Genomic DNA, 18171 nt, shown 5'->3' with positions numbered 1-18171 from the left:
TAAAATAGAAAACACAATGAAAATAGAAATATTAAAACTGATATCATAAGCCCTTTTTAAAAAGAATATTTCCAAATCTTACTGGGTAATGTTGAGCTAGTCTCAAGCCCTCGTGGGGCTGTTACAAAGATAAAGTAGGGGAAAGACAAGATTGAAGCACAATGAAATAAATAAGCCAGAATAAAATGAGAAGGCAGAATGGGGGGCGCTGGATGCTGGAGTCCTGGCAGTTGCCTAAAGGTGTTCCAGACTTGCTCTAAGTACTCTTTCACCTACATTTTATATAAAGACAAAACAAAATGTATGCTTATTCAACAAGCAGCTTTAGAAAATAATGCAAATAATGTCACTGATATTACTTCTATGATAATAAGGTACATTTCAAACCGTTTTGTCAATGGCAGTCCACAATGCTGATGGTAAGCCATCATATCTAAAATAATCATCCACATATTTTCCCCCATTCACTTCTATGACTTGATTTTTCTTACTACGTGCTTTACATTTTTAGGTTCAAAAGCTGAAGCATAAAAAAGGATTTGAAGAAGGGATTAAAGTCTTTAGCCTTCTAGAGAGCTCTGGAAGTTATTTATCATCTTAACTCATGTGAAACTCAAGCATCTATAAATCTTTCAATAAATCCACAAACACAAGGAGTGATAGTAAGCAAAATAAAAACCACCCAGGCTATTGCACATCATGACGTACAGTCAGAGTCCACACTGAAATAGCTCTTTTGCTGTTTTGCTTAGACAGAGAGTATCATAACACTACCACATAAATTGTATATGCAAATTTCTGAATACACATATACAAATATACAATTTATAGGTCAGAATCCTGTTGCCAATTCCCACTTACACAAGGGAAATTGTGAAAGTCTTGGTAGCAAATTGCCACTCTAAAGTGATGGTTCTGTTTCTGGGTGTTTTCCCATTTGATACATTTCTTGATGGATCCCAGGTCAAATGATGAATCATACAGCCAGGACCACAACCAGCACCTTGTTAACAGCCAGCAATTTACCACCAAGATTTACATAATTTCCCCTTATACAAGCACAGATTTGCAGTAGGATATCAATCTAGTGTTGCTTCACATTACCATATAGTGCAAATGTATGAAGAGATACACGATTGCACATGTAAGCAACACACTGCTTGTAGGCCACTCAGGGCATATTAATTCATATAGACAGCTCTTTTTGACTTTCCAAACTTCCTGTCCAGAGAGAGGTTCTGTTCAGCAGTCTTGTGGAGCCTTTCACCCTGAGCAGGCATAAGGTGACAACACAAAAACTAAAATACCATAATAGCCATCTGCAGCTAACGCAATACTAAAAACAATTAAACTGAGTTCCCACAACCTTGGTCCTCCCAACTTTCTTGATTTATTTTTCGTATTCTTATGTATATGAAATTTAATGCTACGATGCTTCCACTGGTGAATAACCCTCCTTGTTGAGGACATAGATTAGTGCCTCATCATCACCCATCATGAAGAAAAGGAAGAGGAGGTGGTAACATTGCAGTGCTTTCCAATTGCTCCTTGTTGTAATTGATTGGGTGGGGGATGTTGATTTGTTCCCTATAAACTCTGCTGCTAGTATAATCCTTTTGTGACTTTCTGGCTACTGTCCCCTTTCTTTTCTTTTTACTCTCTGCCTTATGCCAAGCTGTACAGATTCTGTCCCCACTCTTTCTAACCCTTCTTAGCCAGGAGAAAACAGAATCTCTCTCTCTCTCTCTCTCTCTCTCTCTCTCTCTCTCTCTCTCTCTCTCTCTCTCTCTGTGTGTGTGTGTGTGTGTGTGTGTGTGTGTGTGTGTGTGTGTGTGTGTGTGTAAAATTTTCTGTCACAAAGAGTTACAAGGTGTTGCTCTGTCAGCTCATTTTGGGAGTTTTAGTCCCAAAAAGACATTTTTCTGAGCCGTGACTTATGATGATGAGAGAAAGGGCTAAACAGGGTTTTTTCCCCTGTTTCTGAATACACATAACTGAGATGGGCCCACAGTTAGAGAGCCACCTTGTGCTTACCTGTTCTACATCAGCACTGTCTGATATTTGCTGACAGGCTTTGGGAAAATACAGGAACTTGGGCATTGCCAAGCTAGAGTGATGTGCACTTATTTCAAACTAGCCTTGATTTGTTCCACAGATTTCAAACTGGAAGACTCAAAGGTGTGTTCAGAAGGCAGCTTCGAGCAGCAGCGTATTCTATTAACAGCCAAATGACTATTGAATAACTAGTTGTCTTTGTTCTGGGACCGTGGATGCTGCCACTTGCTTTTGATTTTGAATCAGGAAGTTCAGCTGATGATAGCACTTGCTGAGCTAGCAATTCCCCAGCTAAATTATCCTCAGCTGAACAATTAATTAAGCTCATACTGTTGGAGTGTTCGTTAACAATCAGTCACTAAATTCACTTCACATTTTTTGGAAACTTCATGAGCTCAAACTAGTTTTGACTTAAAGCATCATGTGATAGCAGGTTACTCTTTAGAGTGTTATACCATGCTGTCTCCAGATCACAGTGCAGTTTGTATTCTACTTATTTTTTTAAAAAATGAACACTATTCAAATCCCATTGTAAATATGGGAGAGTCAGGCCAGAATTAGACATTACATTCATCCTGCATCAAGAAGGCAGCAGTTGCTCAGGTTCTGGAAGAAATGGTTGTAAAAACATGTTAGTTCTCTGGCTTACTCGTTTTACAATTCCCTGGCTTCAAGGGAAGCGTGTAATCCCACATCTTTCTTTCTCACCACTAGAACTGCTGGTCTGGTGTTTCGGTTTGTTTACCGCTGCAACAGGTGCTTGGCAGTTCAGTGCCGCCGCCCCCCAGAAGCAGGAAGCGGGGCAGGGAAGCCAGGGTATTGCTTCCAAGTTGCCCTTCCAGAGTGTGAGGGGTGGCAAACTGCCAGACACCTGTTGTGGCAGTAAATGAACTGCAATGAAACACCAAACCAATGATTTGTGCCCATCTCCACAATAGCAGTGTTGGAAAAGAAACCTCCTTCCGCTGATGCCAGAGAGAAGATAAGTGTGTTTGGCAGAGGGTGTTGGAAAGATAAATCAGGTAAATTCAGATGCCAGTTCTTTGTTCCACACATTCTTGGGCAGACTCCTCCATTGTAATTTAAAGCATCTTCTTCCTGGGATATAGACAAGGAAGAAGAAAAGCTGTATCTTGGGATACTGTGGGACTTCACCACAGTGCATGTAATGGATCGCTGAAATGCAAGCAGGAGCCTGCTTTAAAAATCTAGTTGCATTCGACATTCATACACCACGAAGTGGGTAATACTGCTGGAGATCAGTTGTTGCAAGGGCAGGAAATACAGTGTACTTTGATTGCCTCAAGGTGACTGAATCAAGCACATGTTGTAGAACCACTTGAAAAGTCCCTTTGTCTGATTTTGCTTCATGCACAATGCTTGGAAATGAGGAAAGTTATTTTGCAGTCATGTCCACTGTGGGATTATGGGAGTTGTAACCCCAAAAAAGCTACATTTCCCAACTTTAATAATAATACAGCAATTAACTCTGCATTTTGAATTGATTGCATCTTGTATCACTTGATTTTTGCCCTTCTGCACAAAGACGTCTTCCAGCATAACAGTCCTCTGAAAAAGAGTACTGTATTATTAATATGGAATAATACTCTGCTATTTATTTTGAGATTAGATAACTGAGAAAGGCCATACAAAATAGGGTATTTAATCTGCTCACAGGAAGGAGGTGGGATCTGCATGGAGTCATAGCACAAAAGACGGATTGGAACAATGGCTGTTTGATAGGTAGCATTTTCTCACAGAGCCTTGTAATAAAGGAATGAGAGAGAAATGTAGTGTCTTTCCTGCTTCCACATACCCAGAAGTTATTGTAGCATTCAGAACTTTCCACAGTACGTACAGAAAATGGGTGAGAGGAATTCAGAGTGGCCACGACCCCCTGTTTGAATATCTGGCTGAATAAGGTGTACCTGAAGCTATCTGGAATTAGAAAGACTATCCTGTCCAAAAGCAGTTTAAAGAAAAAGAGTAATCAGGCAGGAGAGCAGGAACTTTGAAGTTGCTGATCAGTAGCTTGTATCTAAATAGCAAACTGAACAGGCACACACTCTACAAGGTTCTTACAATAGTGAGACGCTTGTACTGCTTTTACGTCAAAATGATAATGTCATTTTCCTTTCATCCCTGAGGTTAGAGAAAATGCATTGCCATCCTTGGTGATGATGGCCTTCAAAACATCCAGGTGACCATCTCATTGGTTTGTCTTTTTATCACGATGCACCACAAAGCCCTAGCAGAGATCCACCACACCATGTTCAGGACTGGATCATGGACCTCTGATTTTTGGTAGGAAATGTTAAAATAATATAGGCATAACTGATTATTATAGCCTGAAAAACAATACAATGGTCATTTTAATGGACTACTTTTAAAATATAATCTTGACTCCGATTCTATTTATTAGATTCTTTCAATAGCTATAATTGATACATAATAAGGAAAGATGGAACTCAGGATTTTGTTTTTAAATCTATTTTAGTATAACAGTGTGTTACTGTAGTTGTCCTGGAAAAGATCACAAAAACATTGATTATATTGGGAGTAATGGTAATTCCAGGGTACATTTACAGTGACCCTTTTGGTGCAAGCTGATGAGGCCTAAATATTCATTTGATGAAGGGGGGAGTGTTCAATTTGTCAATATCCTGAAGTGGCTTATTTATTAAGCCACTTCACAATACTAAAAATTGACAGTGGAAGGAGTTGGGAGTTTTGACAGCTGCAAGGCTCAATTTTAGCCCATTTTCAATGACTGCATGTGCTGGGAATGGATGGAACTAGAGTGCACCAACATGTATCAAATGTAGAAGCCCCTGATAGGGGGTCAAAAAAGTATAGGGGAAAATTTATATGTACTAGTGATCATGTTGAGTGAACCAATTTGCCCCTGCAAAACACCAAACAGTGGGACAAATACGTATCAGAATGAAGGCTCAATGATCCTTATATAAGCAGGGCACATTTTGACATCTGATTGAAATACCCCAAAATCAAATTTCTAAAAGGTTTCTTTTTCCTCTTTAGAGGGAAAAGAAACCATATACAGTCACAAAGCAATTTTCATAAATCATATTCAGCTTTCAGTCCTTGCTTCAGTAAAAAGATTTGAGAAACTATCTTAATTACATTGAGATTTTGAAAGCATTTGAGGATGGAAGTAAGGTCTGCTTTTAGTTCCAACCTTTTAGACTTTCAGACTCTTATACTAATATAAACAAATCATTTGCAGTAGTGTTATCAAGACTTTAAAAAAAAAAAAAGTACCGTAACTATAATCACAGGGAAATGAAATTGGTAAACTCAAAATTCAAACTTTGTCGTGATTTTTTTTTCTGTTTGAAAATCTTGCCATCATTTCTTTCCTCCACCCACAGGAAAAATTCAACCACAAGTCATATTTTGTTTGTCAGTTGCCTGTGTTGCACTAAATGAAAGTACCATCTGTGTGTATGTGTACAACAGACTGTTGGATCTCTTCACTCCTTACATAGATTCTTGCAGGGTGGGTGGGTTAACTGTCTAAATTAGTGTTCATAATAGTGTGAAAACAAGTTTACTGTAATGTGGGAACAAGATACTGTTTTAAGAAAGTTAACGACAGGACAAACAGAGAAGTTTGTAAAGTCCTCACATGAATAAGATCAGGCAAATTCTTCATTGTGTAGTAAATATCCCTCTACAGATTTGCCTCATATGCAAAATACTGCTGAAACTAACCAGAATCTTAGAGAAGTGGCCATTTTAAGATCAGCAGTTATGTTGCAATGCTGTTATGCACTTTGTGTATTTTCCTATGTTTGCTGATTCAGGAAATCTATATTTCTCCTTGCGTCTCAGTGATCCTCAAGGTATGCACCCATATACATAAACCCTAAACCAATACAGTTCTACAGTTCTATTGGCCCTATTAACTCATTATTTTTTCTGTTGAAACATGCTGATGAAACAGGTCTGAAATGTGAGAATTTCTCTTCTCCATGATGGCTCTGCATATAAGTCAGGACCTAGGAAAATCAGAGTTCTGACTCATTTGGAGAAGCTTCATAGATAGCACAGGATCTCCATGTCAGACTGTAGCCCCCGTTGTGTAGGAAGACAATGAAAATGTACGGGCTGTGCTAGAGTGTTAATTTGACACAAGAATTGAATGATTGAATAAGGCTAATGTCTTGATTGACAGGTGTAGGCTTTTCTTTCCAACAGAAAGGTAAGCAGGCAACCTTTTTGGCCAATGGATGGACAAGGCCAGCTGGCCTGTGATTTTCTTTCTGGCTGCCAAGGTGTCCAACTTTCAAAGGACCTTTTTTCCCTTAGCTGATGGCAAAGATCAAGGTATGTTTTCCTTTGGCTCTTTAATCCCAGGGAAGTAGAGAGCTGTGTGTTCTTTCCGACAGTGAGGGAAAAGCACATAGATTCCTTGACAGCTGAAAGAAGGTGTATTTCAGCTAGTATTTCATTAACTTTATGGAAGAATGAGAAGGGAATAAGGCATCTGTGTTACCAAACAAATCTTATTATTCCTTTTGTATGTAGGTGTTCAAGGGGGGAAATGAGGCATTCAGAATTCCTACAGGCCAGGGAAGTAATAGCTTGTTTTGTTCAGCTGATTCTTTCTCATGCAAAATAATTCTCTAGAGTACCACCACTGTTATAATCAATCAATAGCTGAAGCAATTTAGTGTCTATTGTCACTTCCTGAGAGCATTATGGGAACAATACACAGAACTTTGCAGCCACATTTCCAGCCCCCCCCCCCCAATTTCTTTGTTTTGCTGTCTTTAAAAGCTGCCTCTTCAACTTTCTGAAAAAGGCAGGCTTCACAAAGGGGTTTGGTTCCCAGAGGACTCCAGATGGGTCAGTGGTTTCCTACTCCTATTTTATAGATACCAATAAATAATAAAGATAGATTCTATGTTTATCATGTGCAATCCGAACTCAAAGCTACATTATCTGTAGTAGGCTTGGAATACATGGCAGAAGCCTCTTGCGTTGGGCCAACTGCCTTTGTGGCAGCACAATTCCTTGTGCTGGCTGATCCCAGACCTGCCAGTACAGTTAAATATGCCAGCAAAACTGCTGCACTCACAAAAGATACCAAAAAGGGGGGGGGGGAATCAGAGGAAGAGAGGAGTGGGAGAGTTATGATAGATCCAAACTCATTTCAGCCTTGACTCACAGCCACTGCTCTCTGGAACAAAATCAAAGGGCCGAGGCAATCCTGTGTAATTTCCAAGAGCCCCAGTCTGGGAAGGGTTTGGATTCAGTACAGCTTCAGCAAGCCCTGAGCCATCTTGGCCAGATAAGGCTGCAAACTGAAGTCACTCCTGACAAAACCAGGGAATGACAAAAGGATCCAAAAACCATGAAACAGATGTGAAGGAACATCTGAGTACCTAGATTAAGATCAGAATTCAGAAACGCCACTTCATTCTTGGACAGGGTGAACCTGGATAGTGACAAGCAAATCAACTGTCTAAAGACACAAAAGGGGGGATCAAATCAGCATTGAATGCCAGTGGCCGAGGGAGAAAATGGGGAATGCTGGCAATAAATTTAAATACATTGCAGACCATTTAGTTCAACAGGATTAGTTATGAACCACAAGGCATAAAAATGCAGACAGTTAATTTGGCTCTAATACAAATGTGCCAGAGGTTTGGAATTAATTGATATTACCATTTATATTACCATTTTAGATTTTATTAATTTGAGATAGTAAAAGGATATCTATTCATTTCCGCTGAATAGGTTTTTCCATGCCATCCTTCAGCTAAACACTGCTTTGGCATTCTCAGGCCAAGATGCTCATGAAGGCAGCAAAAGTATCTTTGGATTCCAGGACTGCAAGCTTTAGGTTGGAGTCATCTGGCTAGACATTTTGCCAAATGAATAAAAGAATTGCATCAAGCCTTCCCCTGTGGCAGGTTAGGGTTTTTACATGCAGTACTTTGAGACTTTCATATAAAGATTACTTTTTCAATGATTTTTTTTCACACCCAAATGACATATTGATCTCAAGTGACCCTCTGGCTCCTTCTGCTGTCAGGTGCCAATTGAACACTTCCCTTTCAATTGGATACTGTCAGTTGAAAGGGGGGGAAAGGAGAGTGAGAGAAGGTTTGTTTGTTTGTTTAAAAAGGGGGGGTGGACAACATCACAAAGCTGCAAAGCAGCTCCTCTTCTGCTGTGCAATGAAGCCAGGAAGAAGGTGGGGAGAGGGAGCCAGTGAGCAAGGGAAACCTCTCTCTCCTTCTGTGTCAGAAAAGGAAGAAGGGAGTGGGAAAAGGAAGGGAGGAGAGACAACCAGGAGAGAGAGGAGTGGAAAGAACACTCAAGTGAAAAGAGTCAGGAGGTTCCCCCTTCCTCCTGATTGCTGTCTGCACCTATGTGTCTGTTTGTGCTTGTGCATGCCAAATGAGACAAAGTGGGAAAATGGTCAGTGGCTCCAGCACACGTCTGAGGAAGGTACTGAGAACAAGTACAGTGGTGCCTCGCTTAACGAGTGCACCGTTTAACGAAAAATCCGTATAGCGATCCCTTTTTGGTGATCGCTATACGGATCAGCCCCAATCGCCGCACTCGCTTTGCGACGATTGGGGCTCCGGCGGCCATTTTGGAGCCGCTGAACAGCTGATCGGCGGCTCCAAAATGGCCGCCGCATGACCTGAAATGGCCCCTATCAGCGTTTTCGCGCCCTCCCCTTGCTTACGGAGGTCGCGAAAACGCTGCGGGGGGCATTTCGGGTCATCCGCGGCCATTAAAATGGCCGCGGATGGCCCGAAATGCCCCCCCCCCGCAGCGTTTTCGCGACCTCCGTAAGCAAGGGGAGGGCGCGAAAACGCTGATAGGGGCCATTTCGGGTCATCCGGCGGCCATTTTGGAGCCGCCGATCAGCTGATCGGCGGCTCCAAAATGGCCGCCGGATGCGAAAACATCGCTGGAGGGGGAAGTTTGCACACTTATTGGAACGCATTAAACTAAGTTTAATGCGTTCCAATAGGTTTTACTTACCCGCACAGCGATGTTTTCGTATAGCGAAGGTTAATCCGGAACGGATTAACCTCGCTATACGGGGCACCACTGTATTACGCTGCTCAAGACCTTACTAACCCATGCAACTGGAAATGATTTTTTTTTTAATTTTTGGCTGTGCTAAACCATCACTGATGCACTAAATAACTTAAGACTAATTTTTTAAAAAAACTCTTTGCTTTGTGTATAATGCTGATTGAGAAGCTGCCTGCAGCTTCAGTTTTAATCAGCACATGACAAAAAGGCAAAGAATTTTTAAAAATTAAAAAAAATGATTCAGAACCACAACTATGGTCTAACAGAGTTAAGAAAATAATAATTTCGCTTCTTCTGCTCCTCTGCAGAAAAGCAGAGGAAGAGTTCAATTTTCTGATATCTTGAAGGGGCTCACTTGTTAAGCCACTTCACAATACCAGAAATTGACCACAGAAGGAATCTTGATAGCTTTGACAGCTACAAAGTGAATTTCAGTCCCTAGCAACCATACGTGCTGGGAGCAGACTAAACTAAAGCATGTCAGCTCACACCAAAAAAAGTACAAGGATGTGGTGGGGTGTTCTGTGAGCAAATTGGTATACTCTAGCAATTATATCATGTAGTCACTGGCGGTGGAATAATCTCCTCCCACTATGCACCAAATAGCAGGATAAATGCCCATCTGAATGAGCCTTCAAATGGTGGGTGGACAGAGATAATTGAGAATGTCTTCTCCAGGTCCATTACTCTCTACATTTAGGAGTATAACCAGAAATAAAGGGGCAGAGGTAGAAGATTCCCTTCTGTCTGAGGTGAGTATACATAGATGTTTAGTGCTTGAATGGAGCTTTAGTGCAGTGGACTGTTTGGGGGGTGCGGGCTCCATGTGCGGTCCAGTTGGAGGGTGGGGGCACCCCTGTGCTCACAGGTGGGCGTGCCACGCTTATGGAGGGGCATGTCATGTTTGCGGGTGGGTGTGTCGCACTTACGGAGGGGCATATCACGCATGCACGCACACGAGTGCAACATGCCCACCTGCAAGCACAAGATGCCCACCCACTCTTGAAAACTCCCTGGCTTCTAATTTCAGCCCAACCGGGAGCAGGAGCAGCGGCACCTACTTGGCGAGCATGGGGCTTCCTTATCAGGGGCTCCCAGAAGTGCCCTGCTTCAGAGTTGTCTCCCTGGTCCTGGGAGGCACAGGAGCAACTCCACTGCTGACCCTCCCTGCCTCATAGGTCCCACCTGCTCTCCCCCCAAAGCGCCCACACATCCATAAGGGGAACCTTCTCCCTGCCTGGCTCTCTTCTCCCTCTCAAGCCAGAGCTCATGGGGTCAGGGCTTGGCATCACCCGGGCTTCTGGTTTTAGGTCTCTTTCTCTCCCCACCCCCACCCTGCCGCTCTTCTCGGGTCACCTGGCGAGGCACTCTGAAGTGCTCCGGCGATGTGCCAGGGAGGGAGGGAAGGAGGGGGTGACGTAGAGCCCTTACCTTGAGTGCTTCGTTGGGCCACCTCTCTGGGCATCTGTGCTGCCACCACCGCTGCTGTTGTCACCTCGCCCTCTCTGCAGCTGAGGTGAAGGATTGGCCCTGCTCGCAACCTGGCAATGCACTTCTCCTTCCTCCCACCTGGCGCTCCTCTGCTCCCTGCCCAGACATGCCATGAGAAGGGGTGATGCTGAGAGAACAGCCTTCCCATGCACGCTCCCCTCCCTCGGTTTCTATTCGCTGCCTGCCATGGCCAACAAGGAGGAACAAACATTCCATCCAAGAGAACAAAGCAGCCAGTAGCAGGCACCGCCGGCCAGCCCACCAGCCACACAGCTGCAAAAGTGTGAGATACCCACCCACGAGCGTGACACTCTCCTCCCCAAGCATGACCCACCTCCCATGCATGCAGGCGGGGGTGGAGATCCGTGTCTGCCCCCCAGTTGAAGAAAGCCCACAGACTGGCACCAGGCTGTGGGCCGGGGGTAGGGGACCTTTGATCTTGTTACTCCCCAAAACGGGTCCTTTTATCCGGCGAAGAACACAGACTGAGATGCAAAGACCAGCTGTCTATTATGCCAATTTATTGAAATACACAGCTGGGGCCCAATCTCCTAAAATCAGAGATGAGCCCCGAACAACGAGAAGCATAATCATTATATAAGTTTCAATATACAGCGTTGGGGATAGGGTGTTGCAGAGGTCTTGACCTGATTGGTTCCTTAAACCCTTAACCTAAATTTCTCCTGATTATTGGCCAGAGAGGTTCCGTGGGTTTTCCTAATTGGCCGGAATACGATGCCCATATTGTGCCCTCGTGTCAGTTTTATCTCCCTTCTCATGTTTATGTTACATTTCTATGTATATGTAAAAGGTTCAAAGTTGTTAGATTGGGGGTGTTTTCGTTTCCTCCCCACGTGTATTAGGGTTACCCATCTGGGGCATTTGTCTCCATAAACGTCCTTGAGGGCTCCGTCTGCTTAGGATTGAATGACCCAGTTGTTATTCTGTTTAGAGAAGAAGGGAGCCAAATATCTATAGCTATGCAGGGATGTTGTTCTATATTACCCTGTAATGTTTCCTGTGGTCTGTCCTATCTCACATTCAGAGATGGAAACTAGCATCGTGTACCCTTTGAAATGTAAACTCATGGCTCCTCTCTGCTATTGCCCTTTGAAGTGTAAACTCATGGTTCCCCCCTCCTATTGTCCGAGGGTGTTAGGTTTGTCCTGTTCTGTTCCCTTCTCTGGCCAACCTTCAGGATATGCATTTGACGGACTTGTTCAAAGATACCTCTTATCAATAATGAGTTTCAGCAATCTGTGATGCATTGCCGACGGGATACATTTTGAAACATTTCAACAATCAGAATACTACTTTCTGTTAAGCATTGTCTTAGTTGCTAAATATAAAGCATATTAGTTCAATTTGTTACAGAGATCAATCTACAAGGTATAAGCATACAATGAATCTACAAGGTACGGGTATACAATGAAAGACATTATGTTAGCCTCTGAGCATGTCAAATGTATTATCTCTGACGGTCTACTATCAATCTAAACCAACCAATCTGAGTGCCCCCAGATTGCTTTACACCTAAACCTGTGGAGAAAGTTCTCCCCTTAATGGAGTTTCCATGGAAAGTAAATTAGTTCTGCCCCATACCCCATTCCCCACTGCTGATTTATTTCACTGGAAACAAGTTTTTCAACCATATTGAGAGGCCCTTCAGAAGTACCTGGACTTCATCCAATGGATCATTATTACTCACCACTCTCCTGAGCAGCCTCCTAAGCGAAGATGAGAAATGCCAGGCTCTTGCTAAGACTTATGCCTGGTATACTACTCATAAGGGTCAACAAATAGTCGATGGCAATGGAATAGTTGATTGACCTGAAGCAGCAGCCCTCATAACCCGAGATATTGATCCCAAACCTAATAAGCTTGTTGGGGCCCGCCTGCTGAAAGCAGCAAGAAATGCTGTAATTCATGGCCTCAAACTAGGAGTGCCAAAGGCTGTGAAACCTTCACAGAGTATTTGAGATTGTTAAAAAAAAACCCATGGAATTCCCAAATGAATTCCTGATGAGGCTCAAGGTACACTGACCTTGATCAAGATTTGGAATCAACAGCCAACTGTGCTACAGGTGCAACACCAAAGGCACCCAGCCATGTGTGACTGCAGCCACTGAACTGCCTGAGTCCTGCAGCTGGTCTGGTCAGACAGCTATGCATCAGCTATAGCACAGCTACACAAAATCACTTTGCACATGTCTCTCTGCTGTCTGTCTACTCATTGTCTAAGATACAAGGATACTTCTGAGGAGAGACACCTGCTCAATAAAATGCTATGTACAACAACTCTGAGTCAAGTTCTTTTATTAGACAAGGTATCTCATGGCCATGCTCCTAGGGAAGGATATTGCAGGAAAAAAGGAGGGACACAAACCCTATTTTCATTGATAATGATGGGAAGGGTGGGAAGGAATGCATGGTTTGCCAATCATGAGCTGTGTGAATGGGATGACTCATAAGGCTAAGGGGGCTGGGAAGACACTTGCATGGATACAGGCTGGTGCCCTAATCATCAGTCAGGAGGTAGGGGGTGGGCAAGATATCACTGGGATGGATACAAGCTGGCCCCAGCAATCATGAGCCAAGAGGCGAGGATGGGAGGGATTCAAATTGCCTCCCCAATCATGAACCAGGAGGTAAGGGAAAGGTGGATTGACAGTGGTAGGGATTTAAGCTGCCCCTCCAATCATAAGCCACAAATTTAGTATTGTAGAAGGGACCCAAGCTGCCCAATCATGAGTAAAAACAGAAGGGAAAGTCCAAGTGCAAAGTCAGCATTACCCAACCAGGAAGGAGAGCAGGAAGATTGACAGTGAAAGGGCCAGGCCTTGAACTATGTAGAGTTGTGTAGAATTGTATAGAGTTGTGTCAGATGGACAACAGACTATAGGATCCCTGGAAGGCACAGCCTAAGAATTTGTGCCTGAAGTATAACGTTACACAGCTCTAGTTACTAACCTTGCCACTAATCATGAGCTAGGGCAGGGGGAAGAGGGAGTAACGTGAGGCCATCCTATAGATCAATAAACAGAAGTTTTCTTTGGCTGCCTCCTGTGGTTCTGTCAGACAGTTGGGTGGGTGGACGTTTAAATGAGAGAAGGGCAGATGTCATGGGGGTACTCTGACTGGACCAGATGCACTAGGAGGTTCTTAGCCTTCTATGGTGTAAACTGGTGCTGCAATGGGTTTCATGGCAGCTGCAGAAAGAACTTGCATTTGGGGAAAATAGCACACTGTATCTTTAACAGGCGTCTCCCTCTTAATTGTGAGAGTCTGATTCAGCCAGCCTAAGGCCAGCCTGGCTAGTTAGAATTGTGCCCTAAGTCAGGATGAGAAAAAAGAAAAGAAAAATTTATTTTAGTGCTAACATTTTTCTGAATTTGGACCAGGGTTCTGTGACATAAACAATGCTTTGAATGGCAATTAGTTCTCCAACATCTGCTAATATTCCATTCTTGACTCTTGACCTAAAAAGGAGTAGGTAAATAGCTCCACGTCATTAACTAAAATAGTTAATGGATGCTCATTTGGAGATACTACTTATCATTTATGAGCTTATGAGAAAAACAAAAACAAAACAGCCCGACAGCAGCTCGTGCAGAAATATTTATGATCCACAGGAAAAGACTTTTAGTTTACTCTTGCAAACAGCCTGGTTAGTCTTAAGAGTGTGAGAGACATTTAAATAACTATTGACATACCACTGAGGACATAATGAGAGAAGGTGTCACATGACCTTTGAGGTCACATGATTGCTGGAGCAACAGTGCTCTAAGTTCTTCACAGTTGGTCTTTGCCCACTTGCTTTTTTCCTGCCTCAACAGCCATTGGGAGCAGAGTGAGTTAGAGAGACCTTGGCTTTTCAAAATTACATTTACCTTTCATCTGGGCTCAACTGTGGACTTTCTCAGCCATTCATGTTCATAGTTTGTAGAGATGTACTCTGTATCAACGGACAGGTTTGGTTTCTGTTTTGTCTATAGCTCTGGAAACTACATTAAGGCATTGCCTGGATAGTGTAGGTTTAAGGTGGTGAGGTCTGGCAGGGCAGTTGATGTGGTATTTTTGAAAGGTTGTTGTTGTTTTTTAATAGAGATAAATGGGTTTGTTAGGGGACAGCCAAATGTAAGCTGGATTTCAATAACGGACTTCCCACACAGATGGGAAAGAGTAGCATTTGTGGGGATCCTTTTCTGGGTGCCCCCTTCCTGATGGAGCCATGGGGATAGTTGTCAGAAATGAAACAGAAATGTCTCATTTCTGAAACATTTGCCCACTCTGCATGATTAACTTGTGTATTTCATCCCTAACATTCATTAAATTGTATTGAATTAATCTCCTTCCTTAGTAACCATAATTAGAAAAAAAAGTTTTGGTTTATGTTGTTCAGAAATGAACGACAGACTTCTTCACATATTGTTTCCAAGTCTGAAGGATTCAAAGATTATTGTGTCTGAAATATTTACGCATTTAATGTGCTAATATGCCAGGATCTATTGACTTGTTCAACTTAATAGTTCTCTTTCTGGGTTGATTTCTCTTGTATTTATTTCCATATTCATAGTGTTAATTACTTGCTCAAAATTTAAAGAGATATAAATGTTAATACATATCACATAACTATCTTCTAGGTAAAACAACATATCTTATGGTTAGGCACTGACCAGGTAAGAGATTAAAACTCAGTTTAGATGTATTTATTTTTTACTACCTTCCCTTCTCATACCAGGCCAAGAAACTGACCAGGTAGGAGATCAATCCTAATTTTGGTTTATTTTTTTTCCCATTTTTACCACCTTCCTTCCTTATGCAGGTGAAGACATTGACCAGGTAAGGAATAAAAAACAATTTCTGTTCATTTTTTCCCATTTTAACTGCTTTCCCTCCATATTCAGGTGAAGACACTGAGAAGATAAAAGATGAAAACTAATTTTGGTTTATTTTTTGCATTTTTTCCACCTTCCCTCCTTATACAGGTAAAGACACTGACCAGGTAAGAGATAAAAACTAATTTTGATTTATTTCTTCCTTTTTAACTGCCTTCCCTCTTTATACAGGCCAAGACACAAACCAGGTAAGAGATCAAACCTAATTATGGTTTATTTTTTCCATTTTCACAACTTTGTCTCCTTATACAGGCCAAGACACCAACCAAGTAAGGAATCAAAACTAATTTTGGTTTATTTTTTCCGTTTTCACAACCTTCCCTCCTTATACAGGTAAAGACACTGATCAGGTAAGAGATCAAACCTAATTTTGGTTTATTTTTTCCATTTTTACCACATTCACTCCTTATACAGTTATAGACACCAACCAAGTAAGGGATCAAAACTAATGTTGGTTTGGTTGTTGTGGGTTTTTCAAGCTCTTTGGCCATGTTCTGAAGGTTGTTCTTCCCAACGTTTCACCAGTCTCTGTGGCTGGCATCTTCATAGGACAGCACTTTGGCCATGCCAAAGTATGCTCCAACTACTGTACAACTGCACTCATTTCACACGCTAGCAAGGTTAGGCTCAAAATCCTAAAAGTTAGGCTTTAGCAGTATGTGGACCCAGAAGTACAAGCTGTATTTTGAAAGGGCAGAGGAACTAGCGACCAAATTGCTAACTTGCGCTGGATTACGGAGAAAGTCAGAGAGTTCCAGAAAAACATCTACTCCTGCTTCATTGACTACGCAAAAACCTTTGACTGTGTGGACCACAACAAACTATAGCAAGTCCTTAAAGAAATGGGAGTGCCTGACCACCTTATCTGTCTCCTGAGAAACCTATATGTGGGACAGGAAGCAATAGTTAGCACTGGATGTGGAACAACTGATTGGTTCAAAATTGAGAAAGGAGTACGACAAGGCTGTGTACTACCTTTCTGCTTATTGAACTTATATGCAGAATACATTATATGAAAGGCTGGACTGGATGAATCCCAAGCCAGAATTAAGATTGCCGGAAGAAATATCAACAACCTCCAATATGCAGATGATACCACTCTGGTGGCAGAAAGTGAGGAGGAATTAAAGAACCTTGTAATGAGGGTGAAAGAGGAGAGTGCAAACAATGGTCTGAAGCTCAACATCAAAAAAACTAAGATCATGGCCACTGGTCCCATCACCTCCCGGCATATAGAAGGGGAAGATATGGAGGCAGTGACAGATTTTACCTTCTTGGGCTCCATGATCACTGCAGGTGGTGACAGCAGCCACGAAATTAAAAGACGCCTGCTTCTTGGGAGGAAAGTGATGACAAACCTCGACAGTATCTTAAAAAGCAGAGAAATCACCTTGCCAACAAAGGTCCGCATAGTCAAAGCTATGGTTTTTCCAGTAGTGTTGTATGGAAATGAGAGCTGGACCATAAAGAAGGCTGATCGCTGAAGAATTGATGCTTTTGAATTGTGGTGCAGGAGGAGACTCTTGAGAGTCCCCTGGACTGCAAGGAGAACAAACCTATTCATTCTGAAGGAAGTCAACCCTGAGTGCTCACTGGAAGCACAGATCCTGAAGCTGAGACTCCAGTACTTTGGCCATCTCATGAGAAGAGAAGACTCCCTGGAATAGACCCTGGTTTTGGGAAAGTGTGAAGGCAAGAGAAGAAGGGGACAGCAGAAGGCAAGATGGTTGGACAGTGTCATTGAAGCTACCAACATGAATTTGACCCAGCCCTGGGAGGCAGTGTAAGACAGGAGGGCCTGGCGTGCTCTGGTCCATGGGGTCACAAAGAGTCAGACACAACTTAATGACTAAGCAACAAATAGGTTTTTGGCAGCAGAGGTAAGTAAATGTTTGGGAGGAACACAAGGTCCTGTCCAGACCTGCTCTCTCCCATATATACTTCACACATTTCTTCTCCATCTCACTCCTAACCAAAGCTTCACACCCCCACTCAGTCCCTATGTTTGAATTCATCCACTATCACATTGACCTGCCCTCACCACACCTCCCTCCAGCAACCGACAGAACATGTCTCTTCTCCTTTTACCCACAATGCCCCATCATTGCTTTTTATATGCATATACCCAGACATAATATTACTTTAAAAAATCACCTCCAGACTCACTCAACTCCCCTCTCATACATGCACACTCCACCTTCTTCCCAGCTGTATGGCTCCCCTACAGGAGATCCTCCCCTCCCATGCCACATGACAAATCCTCTGCCCCACATGGTCAAAAAGCATCCCACTATGCCCTACATGCCCGACCGCCCTACCCAATCCCTCACACTATTTATAACATGCCCCCCTCAACCCGCCCGTCAATAGAGGGATTAAAATCAGTTAAGTGCATTCCTAGTTTACTCCAACACCTGTGTTCATCTCTGTACTTCTGGAGCTGGTGGGCAATGTATACCTCTGCTGGCGTGGATTCATATGCTCGCTTGGAAATATTTTTCCCATGTCTCCTGATCTGGCATAGGCAGGTAGAGGCACCAATTGGCGCTTCTCACAAGGCTGTGCTGGGACTGGATGTTGGTGCAATTATAAGATCCTTCTGCCCCCAGCCAGCCCTTTTTCCTTTGAGTTAACCTGCCTG

Source organism: Pogona vitticeps, chromosome 5 (genome assembly GCF_051106095.1).
Source record: "Pogona vitticeps strain Pit_001003342236 chromosome 5, PviZW2.1, whole genome shotgun sequence".
In the NCBI taxonomy this organism is placed as follows: domain Eukaryota; kingdom Metazoa; phylum Chordata; class Lepidosauria; order Squamata; family Agamidae; genus Pogona; species Pogona vitticeps.
Note: the sequence above shows the minus strand (reverse complement) of the source record.